General features: G+C 33.6%; 1 pseudogene across 1 annotated transcript in view; it reads right to left on the minus strand.

The window, feature by feature from the left end:
- Positions 1–15574: 15574 nt before the first annotated feature.
- Positions 15575–18513, minus strand: part of LOC143236549 (ankyrin repeat and fibronectin type-III domain-containing protein 1-like) — a 319259-nt pseudogene continuing 316320 nt past the window's right edge. Inside the window, exons 23-24 of the transcript XR_013019582.1 lie at positions 18347–18447; positions 15575–17792 (exon numbers count right to left, since the gene is read on the minus strand). The product of XR_013019582.1 is annotated as an ankyrin repeat and fibronectin type-III domain-containing protein 1-like (transcript). The remainder of the gene's footprint in view (positions 17793–18346; positions 18448–18513) is intronic.

An 18513-nucleotide genomic window follows, 5' to 3' on the forward strand; every position in this document is an offset into this window, starting at 1 on the left:
ATACCACATCGCTGGGCAGCAGTGTTAAGACAAATAAAAAAAAAAGAGTATTGAATAGAAGAAATAATTAAAATGAATATAATTTTACACCTGACTACTGTTTGATAGTTGGTTTTTGATTAAAAGAGATTCTTTCTTCTATTCAAATTATTTTCTCTGACTTTGATTTTTATTTCCGAAAAGACCAAGGAATCATATTATGAAACATAAGAGTTTGTTTGTTTTTTTTAATTTCGCACAAAGCTACTCGAGGGCTATCTGTGCTAGCCATCCCTAATTTAGCAGTGTAAGACTAGAGGGAAGGCAGCTAGTCATCACCACCCACCGCCAACTCATGGGCTACTCTTTTACCAACGAATAGTGGGATTGACCGTAACATTATACACCCCCACGACTGGGAGGGCGAGCATGTTTAGCACGACGCGGGCGCGAACCCGCGAATTACGAGTCGCACACCTTACGCGCTTGGCCATGCCAGGCCCGAAACATAAGAGAAGAGGCATTTAAGCCTTTTTAAATCTTGTAATTTGGTTTTTCCACTATACGAATCACTACAGTCTTTACATGTAACTCGATACAAGAACCTTGAAATGCCCTTGTCAACAAAAACTAGACAATATAATTTCGTATAATTTTGTATATGGCATAAATAAAAATTGCACATTAAAATACACATTCAAAAACACTAAATTTTCCTTCACATTAGCGACAAAACTAGATCAAATTGTACTGCATTTCACACTGAAATATACATCCAAAAACACTAAAAAATATAATATCGATTTCAATGTGAAATTTTCCCTCACATCAGCGACAAAACTAGATCAAATTGTACTGTATTTCAAACTGAAATACGCATCCAAAAACACTAAAATTATATAATAGCGATTTCAATGTGTAATTTTCCTTCACACCAGCAAGAAAACTAGACCAAACTGTATTGTCTAGTTTTGTTGACAAAGAGATCTTTTTATCGACTTGCCCCCTAGTGAAACAGCAGTATGTATGAAGATTCGTGCTGGTCTTATCAGGTGCCATATATACTGAACTGGCTTGTAAAAAAAAGAAAGTGTAATTGAAAACTATTTTACATTGTAACTACTCACGGTAAGGTTGTGGCGATCTGATATCACCGAAAACTAGTTATTCAATCCAGTGGACAGCACAAAGACTTCCGTCACAAAAAACTCTGGATATAATCTAGTCCGCCACCAACACAAAAACCAGTCCTTGTCAAAAGTTCCACCAATATAGACGTGTATAACAGTAGTCGAAATGTAGGATAAAAACAAAGTATATATTTGTAACAAAATAAAAAGTTACCGATTAATAATTACTCTTAGGTGATTGAAATTATTAATTTTAACTGCAACAAAGTATGACTTTTTTTTCTGTAAATAGAATGGAGTATAATAAAAGAACTATGTTAGCTCTGAATAAAATGAAGTAAGTTTTCTGTTAGGCTGAATTAGGTCTAAGACTTTCATGACTACGGATCAGATGAGATAGATTAACTATTAAACATAAGGTTAATATCTAAAAATTATACTTATCTAACAAGTGGGCTAACAACATAAATTAACTCTTTGGTAGATTGTTAGGACAGAGTATTAATAAATTAAATAATTAAACTAAAAACGTAATTACTTCAGTTTGAAATTTAGTCTCAACGAGATAGTAATATATTATTAGGCCTAAAAAAGAAATTTAATATTACACCAAGATTAGAAGTGGTGATTAAGGAATGAAAGGGTTTATAAACTTTCAAAACATTTTATTTTCATGCCTTTACAGAAAAAGTAAAATGTAGCATCTTCAAATTGTTCAAGTATCTGGTTGCATTCTTTTTCATTTTCAGTTATTTTATTTGTTGTTTGCATCAACCATCTTAGAATCTAAGGTAATTAATTTCACAGTTTGAATTTCGCTAAGACTCTGACTATCTCCAAACTCATTATAGGTTTCGCAACCCATATGAATGATAGACGTGCTTTCCTAAGGCCTAAGCCTAAAGCACGTATCCGTTAATACCAAATGACATTAATAAGAATAATTTCGACCCATTTTATCCTAGAGAGTCTTGCGAATAATAGCGCCAAACTATTAAATGGTTTCAAAGTTAGATGTTGTATTTGTTTACAACCACCGTGTAAATATTATAAAATGTAGGAACTTTTTAATCATATGACTGTCGTCACATTCACATCCCGTATCTATACTCTAATCATTTCCATAACAGCTTGGACTTAGGCCTATATCTTACGGTTAGATTCTGACGATACTCACCGGTACTGATACTGGAACTTATTTGAGCTACTCTTTCGGTTTTTTTTTGTTTTTCTTACGTTTACACGTAGATTTTTTTATTTTTCTAAAACAGGTCCACTTTACCTAGCTAAGTACCGTTTATCTTTTTGAGAATTTCATACCTATGTATTTCAGGATACAGTTTTCGCCTAAAATAGATTAATTTGTCGTTCCAATTACATTTGGCACAATTACAATTATGTACGTGATATGTAATCAGATTTAAATCAGACAAAACTTTTTGAAAGTTGTTGAATAGAATAATGCTCGGCCGTGTAGGCCTAGACGAGTTTTTAAACACTATAGTATGGTTATCTTAAGTTAAAATTAAACTTAGGTCAATGCAGATATAAAATACTAATAGCCTAGATTAAAATACTAATGATAACATTGTATGAAGTAAAACTCCTTACCTATAAAACTTGTATTTAGTGTCTATTTTATAACCAACGATCAACTTTGATATTTAATTATCTCAATTTAGTTTTTTTATCGTCTGCTCGACAGTGGCTCCGTGTAATAGTTGTATAAAGGTAGAATCTAAAGACGCATTACAAAAAAAATCGCGAAAATATAGACTGAAAAATTAGTCCTAATAGTTTTGGAACAATTTTCTTCAAAATAAGGCTTTATATATATCATTTACTTCGAAATATTTTAGAAACCATTACCCAATGAAATTTTGGGAAATTTTAAGATAAAATTTACTAGTTATCTAAACCTAATTATAGAAGTTCTTAGTGATAAAAAACATATTATATTTGCGCTTAATCAGCTCAAAAGAAGCAGAGAAAATAGACTATTGAAGTAAGCCTTTCTTAGTTTTTATAGTTTCACGTTATAAGTTTTACTTAATATTGTACTGTCAGAATCTTTAAAATTTAGTTTTATGGGTATTAATGATCAATGAATAACAATACATCTAAACTAGTGTTTTTCAAGTGGTGTTTCATAGAATCCTAAGGTACCCCTAAATTTCATCAGGAATTCCCCAAAATGGTAACAGGTAATTAAGATTTTATCTTTTTTCTATCTTTTTTAAAAAAGTTATTGAGTGTTAACCTGTTATGGACAAAATGCGTTTTTAAAATCACGAGTTAGTTGTTATTTGGGATTTTTTCACAGTTATATACAAAAGCAAAAAATTAAAATAATATATATGTACGTATATAGCTTTACCTGTGTGTATAACAAATGTAGTTAAAACGATTTCTTTCTCAGGTTATTTCATTGCGAGAAATTTTATATTAATAATCCTGTTATACACTTGGTCGCTTTCATTTAGGCTACACGTTAAGAATGTATTAAGAAAGAAGAAACGAAATAAGAAAATTCATGGTTTTGTAAAGTTTGAAAATCACTCATCAAACTCAAAACGATATAACCCGTATAACCCGTATAAGAAGAAAGAAAAAAGGTCCTTCTTTCGAAAGCGATCGGGTTATAGGGTTTTTATTATTTCGTATCAATACTTCTTGCATTTACGTGTTTTTCTAATATTATGAATGATTTAAACCAAAATGTTCCTATTTCTTATCGAATTAAAGAAAACCTTATATTTTGCTTCAAAATAAATAATATCAACAAATAAATTCTCTATTTGTTTCATCAAGGCACTGTTTGTAACAAGAATATAATCAACAACGTACAATATTAATAAATGCATAACGAAATTGATTTAATTAAAGTTAATGTTTCTATGTAATGCATCCACTACAGAGCCTCAACTATTGTGTTAATGAACACAAACTTTTAAAGGAAATAAAATTAAAATTTACTATGTAATTATCAAATTTATGCTAGACATGGTCAATTTTGAAGTGCCTTTCTTTAATTGTGAAGTTCAGTGGTTTGCGTCTCACTACGACAAAAATGCGTTTTGCACCTGGAGTGTGTAGTGGATTATAAATCTAACACTCTTGGTCCAAAATTAAAAAAGGGAAACTTTGTTCGAACTTCAGAAGCAAATTATTAAATATGAATTTATTGTAGACACAATAGTGGCTCGCTCCTTTTCAATTTTATAATTACGTCGATATTAATAGATGGCGCTTTATTTGCTCTTGTGGTAATATAACGACAACAGCAGATGACAACATTTACTAACTTTCCAGTTATTATTATTAGTAACATGTGACAACGCTTGGTGACAGTCCAGTTATTTTTATCAATAACATGTGACAACACTTGTTACCAGTCCAGTTATTATTGTCAGTAACATATTACAACTCTTGCTACCAGTCCATTTATTATTATCAGTAACATACGACAACACTTGCTAACCATCCAGTTATTATTATCAGTAGCATATGATAACACTTGCCACCAGTCCGTTTGTTTTTGTACGTATGTATATTGACATACGAGAACACTTGCTGACTCCATTTGTTACATACACACATATATATTGACATATGATACACTTGCCAACAGTCCATTTGTTATACATATATATTGACACACGACAACACATGCTGACAGTCCATTTGTTACATATATATATATATTAACATATGACAACACTTGCTAACAATCCATTTATTATGATCAGCAACATATGACAACACTTGCTAACAGTCCAGTTATTATTATCAGCAACATATGACTACACTTGCTAACAAACCAGTTATTATTATCAGCAACATATAACAACACTTGCTAACAGTCCAGTTATTATTATCAGCAACATATGACAACACTTGCTAACAAACCAGTTATTATTATCAGCAACATTTGACTACACTTGCTAACAGCCCAGATATTATTATCAGCAACATATGTCAACATATGCTAACAAACCAGTTATTATTATCAGCAACATATCACAACACTTGCTAACAAACTAGTTATTATTATCAGCAACATATCACAACACTTGCTAACAAACCAGTTATTATTATCAGCAGCATATGACAACACTGGCAAACAGCCCATTTGTTTTATTGACATATGACAACACATGCTAACAAACCAGTTATTATTGTCAGCAACATATGACAACACATGCTAACAAACCAGTTATTATTGTCAGCAACATATGACAACACTTGCCACTACTCCGTTTGTTTTTTGTATATATGTATGTATATTGACGCACGACAACAGTTGGTGACAGTTTATTTGTTACATACACACATATATATTGACATATGACAATACTTGCCAACAGTCCATTTGTTACACACACGCACGCACACACACACATATATATATATATAACTTAAAGACAAGCCGAAACAAAAATAAACTAAAAAACGCTGCGCAAATTAAACAGTTCCCAAGGTACAATCTTCAATGTGTGATTATAAAATGTACCCTAGGTTTTGGAGGTGACTGAGGAAATAGGACCCACATTGCGATGGGGATACACCGTATATCAGTCTTAACCTTCATTCGCTAGTCTCACTTAAGAAATAAAACAGTAGCACTAGATATAGAAATTAGCAAACCGATATGGGGATGCCCAAACCCACAACGTCTCAAAAAGTATGTTTTTATTATTAATATTTACATTTTTTATTTTACCGAGCAAAATATTAAGTAATTTATTTAATAATATAGCCGGTTGTTTGATAACTGTTCTTATTTAATTGGAAATAAACCTAAATTTAATTGAAGGTTTATGCAGTTTGGGAATAGCATAAAGAAACGGTAAATCTATATAATAATTTTGTTTAGAATAAAATTTATTATAAGCTTTAATGAAATTATTAATTACTGTATCTTTGGATTGATTTCTTTTATCATAATTAATGCATGAAACATTTTACAAACGATACCAATGTTACAGTTTGCCTTATCAATGGGAACTATAACATAGTTTTCTTCCAATTCCTGAATTTTATATTTGTAACTGATCAAACAATAAATCTGTATCATATTTCTTTAATTTATATGAGATAATTTTATTTTCATTTTTTTAAGTATTTACAATCTCTATTCCAAAAACCATCAGATTGAATACGATGTAATATAGTTAAGTTTTAAAATATATTTATCATTATTGTTTTTCAATGTATTCCATAATATTATTATTATTACATTTTGTGGCTATTCTGTATTTAGATACTATTTTGAGTATTTCATGTAATATTTTATCTTTTATATTATCTAAATTACCAGTAATAATATGTTTATGAAAACTATCAATAAATAAACTATTTTCACACTCACAAGACAAGTTATTATATTCATCTACATTTAAATTATCTAGAAAACTGTTATAATTATATAGTCATAAACCAATTGGAACTTCGTATTTATAACTGGCAGTAGGCTATAAGTTTTTACAAGAAAAATATTATTTGTTATACATTGATGAATAATTTTAGAAATCTGCACATTATTGAATATTTTATGTTTAAAATGAATTATGAAGATTGGAATTGCCATTTCTCGTTTTCAATACTTGATAATTCATTTTTGTAAATACAATATAGTACCAGCAACAACCTTTATAAATACAATATAGTACCAGCAACAACCTTTATAAATACAATATAGTACCAGCAACAACCTTTGTAAATACAATATAGTACCAGCAACAACCTTTGTAAATAGAGTATAGTACCAGCAACAACCTTTGTAAATACAATATAGTACCAGCAACAGCATTTATAAATACAATATAGTACCAGCAACAACCTTTGTAAATACAATATAGTACCAGCAACAACCTTTGTAAATAGAGTATAGTACCAGCAACAACCTTTGTAAATACAATATAGTACCAGCAACAGCATTTATAAATACAATATAGTACCAGCAACAACCTTTATAAATACAATATAGTACCAGCAACAACCTTTATAAATACAATATAATACCAGCAACAACCTTTGTAAATACAGTATAGTACCAGCAACAACCTTTGTAAATACAGTATAGTACCAGCAACAACCTTTATAAATACAGTATAGTACCAGCAACAACCTTTATGAATACAATATAGTACCAGCAACAACCTTTGTAAATACAGTATAGTACCAGCAACAACCTTTATAAATACAGTATAGTACCAGCAACAACCTTTATAAATACAATATAGTACCAGCAACAGCATTTATAAATACAATATAGTACCAGCAACAACCTTTATAAATACAATATAGTACCAGCAACAACCTTTGTAAATACAGTATAGTACCAGAAACAACATTTGTAAATACAGTATAGTACCAGCAACAACCATTATAAATACAGTATAGTACCAGCAACAACCTTTATGAATACAATATAGTACCAACAACAACATTTATAAATACAATATAGTACCAGCAACAACCTTTATAAATACAGTATAGTACCAGCAACAACCTTTATAAATACAATATAGCACCAACAACAAACTTTATTAACTATAATATAGTACCAGCAACAACCTTTAGTAACTATAATAAAAGTTGAAACGAACAGTGTTTTTCAGCATACAGTTAAATACTTTTGTTGTACGACCAATCAAAGGCCTTAAAACAGGCATTCAAAGGTAAATCAATAAAGATATAATATCTCGTAGAAATGCTTATAACATATTATAATTTTTGAACACCCTTACTGAAGGTGAAAAATACAAAAAATAAAATGGTTTTCGCCATCTGTTTGTTTGTAAAGGCATTTTGTGTTTCACATAGAGAGACACTGGTATTTGTTCGTACTATCCGACTTGCCCATTTAACACTCGTGGAAGTCATGGAGAAGCCAGAACCTGTAAGAATGTATTTTAGCATCAATTCGTCTTCTTCACTTTGTTTCATCAGGACTTTCATTTCACGTGTAATTATTTCGCCATCTGATTCAGCTAATTTTTCCTAAGCTTTCTTCATTCTGTTGTGTCTCTTATTTACTTTTTCTTTCCCAAGCTAAACATTGTTTTCTTTCGTGCAACTCTGAACTATTTTTAGTTTTGTTCAGAATTTTAGTTTACAGTAAACGTTACAGATGGCGCTAAAGGTGTACAATTGTAAGTGGTTCGTTGCAGCAGATATGTCATCCAGTAAATTGAGTGTTACCAATATACCAAATCCTTGAATTAATCTATAACGGAATTTAAAAAGGTTTACCTTAAATATTTTAATTTGTAAAAGAAAATTAACATGAAATCCTCATTCGACTGAGATTAAACGTGAGACTTCCACACGAGACTCGAGTATTATGACTACCAAGCCACTTCCACAACCAGTGTTTGATACCCAATGTTATCAACTATCAATTTAAAATATCAACCGTACTGATATATGATCGAGAGACTTCTACAATTCGTGTTTTAACCACTGAGGCAATTTTACCGTTAAAAAAAATTGCGACTGTCATTTGATTTTACGGTAATTATATTGTAATAACAATATGTGTATAAAGAATGTTTGTTTTTTTAGTATTTCAAATCTATCTACTTCTTGTTAAAGACATAGGCGGTATTACCTTTTGCGCAAACGCTCCGGACCTCACACATTAATGAATCCCCGATGATATGCTTTGAAATCTACTTTTAAGTTTTATTACCATTATGGGGCACCATTTATTGAATTCTGCCTCAGTCTCCAAAATGACTAAGACCGTCCCTGGATAAAGGCTTACAGACTGAACCAAGCAGAAGAAAATCAAATGCTATTTGAAGAAATATTTCCACGTAGTCAAGTGCCTAATTTTGTGATTTATTACTTGTGATAACAAAGAACTGGGTGTTGAAAATCAAACTTACGAAAATATAATATTTCATAAAAAATGCTTAGATATTTTTCAATTAACTTTTCAAAAATCTGTTACTGATTTTCAGACACAGCAATAATAATGTATTCTGTCGCCATCTGCTGAGTATAAAAATATTTAAGTTGTTTTTGGCACATGCAGTCACTGATATTTGTATACAATGTGACATTATCCTTGATTTAAAGTATAATTGTATTTGTATTTTTCCAAATATTCAAACAGCTTGTTCGTGAGCATAATAATAAATATACAACAAATAAATGCAATAAAAAATAAAATATTGATTAGACTGAGATTTGAACGCAAAATATTTACATGAGGGTCAAAATACTGGTGGGGAGGTCAGTCTTCCGAACCAGCTCTTAGAAAACTATTTAGATTCGTTAATATAAACCATCATGTTATCATATTTGTTTTTTTCACTAATATCATGCTCTAAACATGATGTTTTAGTAATTTAAAAAGTTATACAAATTCACACTCGATTGGGATTTTAAATCAAGGTTTGCATTTGAGACAAACCATTGAGCCAATGGAACGTTACCACCAGAGAGTGGAGCATTAGAAACAGAACTAACCCATTAGCTGATTTGGCATGTATTTTGGTTTAATATCTGACAAGTCCCAAAGGAGCGTAAGAGACAACCAAGAGCACTCAGAAACCAATGTTCCTTTTCAGCCACGATTGCGAAATTAGGAGTTGGTCCTACAGAGGAATGAAATATATTACAAGCTGCATGGAACTGTAACTATTTATTTATTAATTATTTCTACCTGAGGCGGATAAAAACTATCTAACTAAACTGACTAATTCTTATGCAGCATTCGGATTGACGTATAAAGTCAAGTAATGTTTGAAAATAGCACTTCATGACTAAGTTCATAAGTATACATTAAATTTTAAAAATAAAATTAAACTAGATTGAAAATGTGCTTAATTTGAATTTCTCATTAAATTCGAGGCGGAAAAGCACCTTTTCAGGACCGGGTTCACAGAATCCAAATACTCAAGATAAAAATTTTACCATTTAGAGGAAGAAGGAGTACCCTGGGAAAAAAACAGAATATACTTCATGTCCAAGATTCTGAATAGAAGTGTTCTGACTGTGTTTGGAGGAAGCTGGAAGGAAGAAAGGCATAAGTTTGATACACATTAGATATAGTTAGTTAGTTAGTTATCACCATTAGATGTCATCTAGGAACATAGGGCCGCAATCGCTTGCGGATTCTTCAACAAGTATTTAAGTTAGTAGGTTGTTAGCCCACTGCACCCAGCCGTCTCTAATTTAGCAGTGTAAGACTAGAGGGAAGGCAGCTAGTCATCACCACTCACCGCTAACTCTTGGGCTACTCTTTTACCAACGAATAGTGGGATTGACCGTCACTTTATAACGCCCCCACGGCTGGGAGGGCGAGCATGTTTGGCGCGACGCGGGCACGAACCCGCGACCCTCGGATTACGTGTCGTACGCCTTACGCGCTTGGCCATGCCAGGCCAAACATTAGATATAACTGAACATTTAAAGTTGTCTAGGCTGGTGAGAAGTTGATGATAAATCATGGAAGTCTGGTTGTAGGCTTCTTCAAACATATAGCCATCTTCAAGTGGAATTATATGAGCACAGGAGCAGAAAATGTTGGTCGAACTAGGCATCATTCACGTATTTATCGAGTGAATGTGTGTGTGTGCGTGGACATAGAGCGATGGTATCTCCGAAAGTCGTACACGAGCTGTTCTTCTGTTTGGGTTTTCTTAGAGACACTGGTATTGATTTAGGTATTCGACGTTTAGAAAGAATGAGTGACTGTTGAAGCATGATCTAGTGAAACTTGAGTCTGTGTGTATTGAACCTTCAATGAATCTTTCTTGAATTGTGGGATTTGGGTCAACTTTTCTGTAAGTTGAGGTTACTCCTCGGGTTGTGTAGTTTGTGTTGAGATGTCCTCGAAGTTTCTTTTCACTTGTGAACGTTTCTTGCCAAGCGTGATGTGAAAGATGGCAGCAGGTGTTTACATGGTTATCATAGAAAATTTGCTGGTTCATGTTAATTGAGCTGGAGATTTGACTGAAAAGATTGTAAATGGCGTCGTATTGTTTTTTCTGCTCTAAAATGGAAGAAAAAAGTAGAAAAACTGTATGCTAGTATATATTCAGCGGTGGTCCTATTTGGATGCGATGTACTGCGTGTAGGCCGTATTACTGAGTGAACATCTTCAGATGAAATCGACTGGTCGATGCTCCTAAGGAAAATAGCAAAACGTTGTGAGTTAGAAGTGGGTGGTTTACAGAAAACTAGGAGTTGAGCTCTACGTGTAACATAGAGAGGTTAGGTCTGAAGGTGAGAGGTTAAACATGAATTTCATCCCTTTGTAGGAGTGTTGCTGTCATAGGGTCAATGGTGATGTTGGATTTACTTTTTTTAGAAAAACATTAATTGACGGAAAAGTCCTCTGGTGTATTATCGATGATATGGACTGAGGAGGTTGTCTTCCCACAGGAGGGCCACACACTTGATCACTGATCGTAGAAATAGACGTCTTCATGACTCTGTGGCTAAACAAACCTCACTGGCTCCAACATCTCCTTACAAACAAAAGTTATTAATGGAGTCCAACCAATCTTCATCATTTTTGTAGTTACAATATAATACTCAGATCACATATGAATATTAAAGAAACTTAAACATTAAATATGTAAACAAGTACAAAGTTTCTAAATAGTTTCCGCTTGAAAAAAATCATTTGATTTTACAGTATTACAGCAGAGAGGTTGTGAAATATTTAAAGTCTTACTGTAGTAGTTACGAAAAATAAAATAATTTTTTTAGTATTAGACTTTCTATTTTTGATCATTATTAAGAAGGTTGCAATCAGCTTGAAATTTATCTTTAAATTTAATTTGATATTTTGTTTTGTCAACTAAAACATCCAACTTCCTAATCTAAACCGCATAAGAATGGTATGATTGGTATAGATTTACTGGCAAATTATCTTTCAACAATATATGTATGATTACTTCGAAAAATGTTCCAGTGGAAGAAATCCATGAACGTGTCTTCTCCTCCACTCTGGCCCGGTGGTTAAGTCACTAGACTCGTAATCTGAGGGTCGTGAGTTCGAATCCCTGTCACATCAAACATGTTCGTTCTTTCAGCTGTAAGGGTGTTATAATGTAACGATCAATCTCACTATTCGTTAGTAAAAGAATAGTCCAAGAGTTGGCTGTGGTTAGTGATGACTAGCTGACGTCCCTCTGACCTTACACAGCTAAATTAGGGACGGCTACCGCAGATAGCCCTCGAGTTGCTTCAAGCGAAATTCAAAACAAACCACCTTTTCCATAATACATTACGAAAAATATCGTTTTATTGGTGCAGTGTTAAAATGTAAGTTGGCCAACTGAGACTAACCAAAATAATGAGATATGTTTTTGAAGGTTTATTTTCAAACATATAATTACTATCCACGTACCATTGAACAATAAAAAACTCCAGAATGTCAACACATTGTGTTTTAGAAACATTAAGATTCATGTCTGTTTTGTATTGAAGAAGTCACAAAACCGACACGTATAGTTTTGTTTATCGACACGTACACGCTGACGATATGACGTAATAAGAAACAAATCTATTTACAATTTCTGGGAATGATTATTTTTTTATTCGTGAAATATCTGCCAGTTACGGTTCAACATCAATGGTAGAAAGCATCTGAGTGGTTAATATGAACCAATGAGCTCACTCTTTCCGATATTATGGACTGGACCTTTGAAGATGATTAGATACGCCGTTGTGATCCGCTATGGCTAGGTGGTTAGGGCGCTAGATTAGTAATTTGACAGTCGCGGGTTCGAATCTCCGTCGCACCAAACAAGTTTGCCATTTCAACCGAAAGGGCATTATAATGTTAGAATCAATCACACTATTTCTTGATAAAAGAGTAGCCCAAGAGTTGGCGGTGGGTGGTGTTGACTAGCTGCCTTCTTTCTAGTCTTACACTTCTAAATTAGGGATGGCTGGCGCAGATAGTCTTCGTGAGGCTTTTATGAAATTCGAAAACAAACAAACGCCGTTACATCTGCATTTTGTTTTGTTGAATCCTGTTTCAATTAGAATTTTGTTTTGGTATGAAAAATATTTAATAACCATATCAGTATTTTGTATTCCTTACTCACAAGATGTTTTTGTAGGTGTTCCTTTTTAAATTTTTTGTTTATTTTTTTAATTACCTTTCCCAAGAAATGCTTGAAACAGAGAATAAATAACATAATTCCTATACTTAAACAACAGTTATATAAGATTCCTATCAGTTAATGTAAAAGATACATTACCTTCTGGTCTGTACATCGTAGTATCTATAATTTGGAATATTTTCAAAACTTATTTACCAAACTTTACTCCCTAACCTTCTAAATTATACGAGGACTGTTCAAAAATACGCGGACTATTTGAATTGCGCAGCTCCAGTTGGTTCCAGGGAATCCGTTTGGTGTCGCTAGGTTCGCACAGATCAGCTGATTACGACGACATTTCCCGATTGCAGATATCTTCATTTGTGTATTAGCTACGCGGTTTTAAGTGAAGTGCGATTTTTTCGTTTTGTGGATTTCAGAATGAATGACCTGAAGGAGCAACGACTTGCTGTGAAATTTTGTGTTAAACTTGGAAAACCTGCGACTGAAACTTTTTGCTATGCTTAACACGGCTTACGGTGATGTTGCTATGAAGCGTACGGCATGTTTCAAGTGGCATGAACGTTTTAAGGATGGTCGACAGTCCATTGAAGATGATGAGCGTCCTGGACGTCCTTCCACGTCAACTGACGACCCACACGTCGACAAAATCAACACCCTGGTGCGGGCAAATCGACGTCTGACTGTCAGGGAGCTTGCTGAAGAGTGTGGGATATCAGTTGGATCTTGTTACGAGATTTTGACCGAAAAATTGAAGATGCACCACGTTGCTGCGAAATTCAGCCCTCAGAACTCGTGAGTTTTTGGCCAAACACTCAATCACTGTTCTTCCCCACTCCCTCTACTCACCTGACCTTGCTCCTTGCGATTTTTTCTTGTTCCCCAAACTCAAAAGACCCTTGAAAGGAAGAATATTTGAGACGATTCCCGAGATTAAGGCAAATGCGACGAAGGAGCTGGAGGACATTACAAAAGAAGCGTACCAGGACTGTTTCAACAAGTGGAAACGCCGTTGGGATAAGTGTGTGCGTTGGGGAGGGGAGTACTTTGAAGGGGTCCCAGACCTGTAACTTCTAAATGAAGTACATTTTGTTTTATGACGTCAGTCCGCGTATTTTTTGAACAGACCTCGTATTTATATCTGTATAAGGAGTCTGGTAAGGTCATTTTAAAGTTTGATTCCATGTAATCAAATGGTAACTTTTCAATTTTTTAGTTTCACCCTCCCAATAGCTCAGGATAAGCCTTAAGACTTGCTTAACAGATAACCAGCTTCAGACTTTACAGACAATCCATCGTGTAGCTTTAGACTTCACAAACAGCCAACTATGTAACTTAAAACTTCACAAACAGCTGTGTAGCATTAGACTTCACAAACGACCAATTTTATAGCTTTAGGCTTAACAGGTAGCTCATTGTGTAGCTTTGTAATTAACAAAACTTTTAAAAACTCTGCTAGCAGTTAACACATTGTACACATATTTTACTGATTACCGTTGAACTACTCGAAATATTTTGGATTGGAGTTTTGTTAATGATGCTTCCAAACTTGGCCATCTTGACATATAAAAGTTCACGAAAAACAGTACGCATACATGTGTCATGTTTTATTACTTGACAATTACAGATGCATCAGCTGCTAAAGCGTTATGTACAGTAGCTGACGTAGTTTTACTTAACTCGTATCGTCTGGTAAGAATACACAATTATAATAACCTTCACTTAAATATGTACATCTATAAATTACGTACTACGAGTGTCATAAGGCTACTAAACGTCAACCCACTCTAGGGGTGGGGCTGATGAGAACAGGGAGACCTACATTTTTTATCCAAATGAACCCTAAATAACCTCCAAATATTCAAAATTTGGTATAACATGATTAGCATATTTTAACAAAGAAGAATTTCATACTGACGAATGAAGTGTAATTAATAACGTCTAACCCTACTTTTCAATATAAACTACGAACTGGCAGTTTATGAAAGCCATTTTCGAATAAGTGTATATATATCATATATATATATATAGATATGTACATAACAGACAGTATGTAAACAGTCGCTTATTCCAACAATATTTTATATTTCCGTAGTGTATTAAACACAGATTTCCGTAGTGTTCAACAGTCACTTATTTTAACAATATTTTAGATTTCCGTAGTGTATTAAACAGTCGCTTATTCCAACAATATTTTATATTTCCGTAGTGTATTAAACACTCGCTTATTTTAACAATATTTTAGATTTCCGTAGTGTGTTCAACAGTCACTTATTTTAACAATATTTTAGATTTCCGTTATTCTAACAATGTTTTAGATTTCCGTAGTACTTATTTTAACAATATTTTAGATTTCCGTAGTGTATTAAACAGTCGCTTATTCTAACAATGTTTTAGATTTCCGTAGTGTGTTCAACAGTTACTTATTTTAACAATAGAGTCCCGTAGTGTGTTCAACAGTCACTTATTTTAACAATATTTTAGATTTCCGTAGTGTGTTAAACAGTCGCTTATTTTAACAATATTTTAGATTTCCGTAGTGTGTTCAACAGTCACTTATTTTAACAATATTTTAGATTTCCGTAGTGTGTTAAACAGTCACTTATTCCAACGATGTTTTATATTTACGTAGTGTATTAAACAGTCGCTTATTTTAACAATATTTTAGATTTCCGAAGTGCCTTCAACAGTCTCTTATTTTAACAATATTTTACGTTTCCGAAGTATGTTAAACAGTCACTTATTCCAACAATGTTTTATATTTCCGTAGTGTGTTAAACAGTCGCTTATTTTAACAATATTTTAGATTTCCGTAGTGAGTTCAACAGTAAGTTATATCAAGAATGTTTTAAACACACAACGTCTATAACCTTAAAGTGACACTTAACCTTCAAAGAAAGTGGTATAAAAATATGGTAACACACAATACTAATGTGATGATATTCAAGTTAGGGCTACAGGCAATAAATATAATCTCGTAAATTCATGTGAAATAAGAAAAATAAGTATATTCACACACACACACGCATCAATGCGTACACGACAAATTTCGATTTGTGGGGGGTGGGTTGGCGGCATAAAAATGTATATATTCTTGAAGTGTAAGCATATATTGTACTTTTCCACATAGAATCCAGTCTAGACATCTTTCATAGCGTACATTTTTTTTTCTTAAAACAACCAATTAATGATGCGAGGTTTATTTATACGTACTACTGTTATTGAAAGTAAAATGTCAAGAGAACATTTAAGAAAATATCTTAGATACTGTATCCGACAAAGGCACGTGGACAAATGAGGGGTAATTAAAGTTTAACTTGAATGAAAATATTGCTAGAACACGCATGATGAATCACAGACACAAACACACACACGTATATATATACACACATTACATCGATATATTAAGAACTATAACTGACGGGCTGTGAAAAGTTTGTTTGTGTTCTTATTGTTTCGAAATGTCCTTAATGTCACTTTTTAAACGAACGAAGAGCTTTCCTCTGGTCCACGGATTCTGTAGGCTGAGTGGTTTGAATTCATCGCTTAAACAGCGCTCCTTTGTGTCAAGTAACGCAGTAAGACAAAAGTCTTTTAGTTGTTCTGTGCCATAAATAGGACCTTTTACACCTTTCAGAACGATGGCCATATTAAGTTGCTTCACTACAAGGTTGACTATTTCTCTGGCGGTGGTATGCGGTGAGACATGTAATTTTACGCTTGTGCCACTGTATAAACCACTTTTGTATGCTGTGTAAATTCGCAAGATGTCTGGTTGTGGATCGCAGCCGGATGACGAAGAAGGCAAAGACAGCCTGCTGAAGAAATCACCGTCCGACGTTTCGTCTTCGCTTGCATGACTGATGTATTGGCAATATTGAGTCTCTACTCTTTCGTCATCTACCTCAGCACCATCCGTCTCATGAGATGATAACGACCTAATACTGTCAGTTATACTACTACGCATGCTACCATTACTGGCAAACGCGGTGCAATCGATTAACCATTTTTGCTTCTGTTCACTTTCATCATCTTCATTCATATTTTCGCTTTGCAACGAACCGGGATTGGAAGTTATTGTGAGTTTGGGTTCTTCAGGTTCTAGTTCAACGGTGCTCGTACTTAGATTAATACTGTTATTCTTTGGAAAATCCGCGGTCGTCGAATTGTTCGGAGCTAACCTCCATCTTTGGTTATTTTTCAGCAGGTGAGAGGTGGACACACTTCGACGAATCTCTTTATAATGACATTCTGAGGTCTGTAGGGCTAAATAATTTGATGATGTTGTCACCTTTAAAGAGTGTTCACTTATTGTATCTTCTGAGTACAGTGTGCAGTTTTCCCTTTTACATCTGAAGAGTTCTTGAATCGGAGACTGATGAGGGGAAGACTGTGGAGAAGGGGACCCCGAATCTTCGAGCCAGATGTGACCCAACAAAACGCCACCGTTGGTCTGTTTATCTCTAGCGAACGTTAGCACGTCTATGACCCACCGCATGGCTCTCCAAGTGTTGTCTACTTGGGTTTGAAGTTCCTGTAACTGATTCAGTCGGTCTTTCGCTGAACTAACTTCAGTTGCCGAGAATGCCTGCGATACAAAGAAGAATAAACAGGCGAGTTACATTTCTCGTGTCGAAAAGACGTTATTAAACATTAACACTTTGAATGTTTATGTTTTCCCACTAGAACACTTGGACTTAAATGACCTTACTTAAAATCTCAAAGATAACATAAAACACCAAATAATGATTTTTCCAATAAATATGTTTTGCTCACCTTAAAGGATTTAATGGTCGTCTTAAAATCTCTTCAAGACATCAAAACATTAAGATAGGGCAGAATTAAAACCCAAGACTTTGCTAATCGGTAAATAATTTGACCATTTTTTTACTTCTCTGGTAATTAAACACTAAGTCTGGTGGGAATCTGAGGCAAAGACCAATGAGATAGAGACACAAATATTCAGTACATCATGTGATTATCTCAAACATCCAATCAATGAACAGAAGGCAAAGATCCAGATTCGTCTCAAATATAATTTCATAAGGAAATGGTAAAGTACGAATATTTTAGAAAATAATGAAATACTAATAAATAATAAATTTTTAACAGTTGCAAGTAAAATGATCCAGAGCACTGTACCTCTCGCTGGGCATGCTGGGCAAGCATGGTGTCCAATTCCAATATGGCGGAAAGTCGAGAGTACCGGGAGATGAAGATGGAATTGTATGTCATCATGTGTACTGTTAAAATATATACCATTAACCAACGAAAAAATGAATTAGGAAAAAATAAATGTATTTACATTT

The sequence above is a fragment of the Tachypleus tridentatus genome, chromosome 13 (genome assembly GCF_004210375.1).
Source record: "Tachypleus tridentatus isolate NWPU-2018 chromosome 13, ASM421037v1, whole genome shotgun sequence".
NCBI classification, from domain to species: Eukaryota; Metazoa; Arthropoda; class Merostomata; order Xiphosura; family Limulidae; genus Tachypleus; species Tachypleus tridentatus.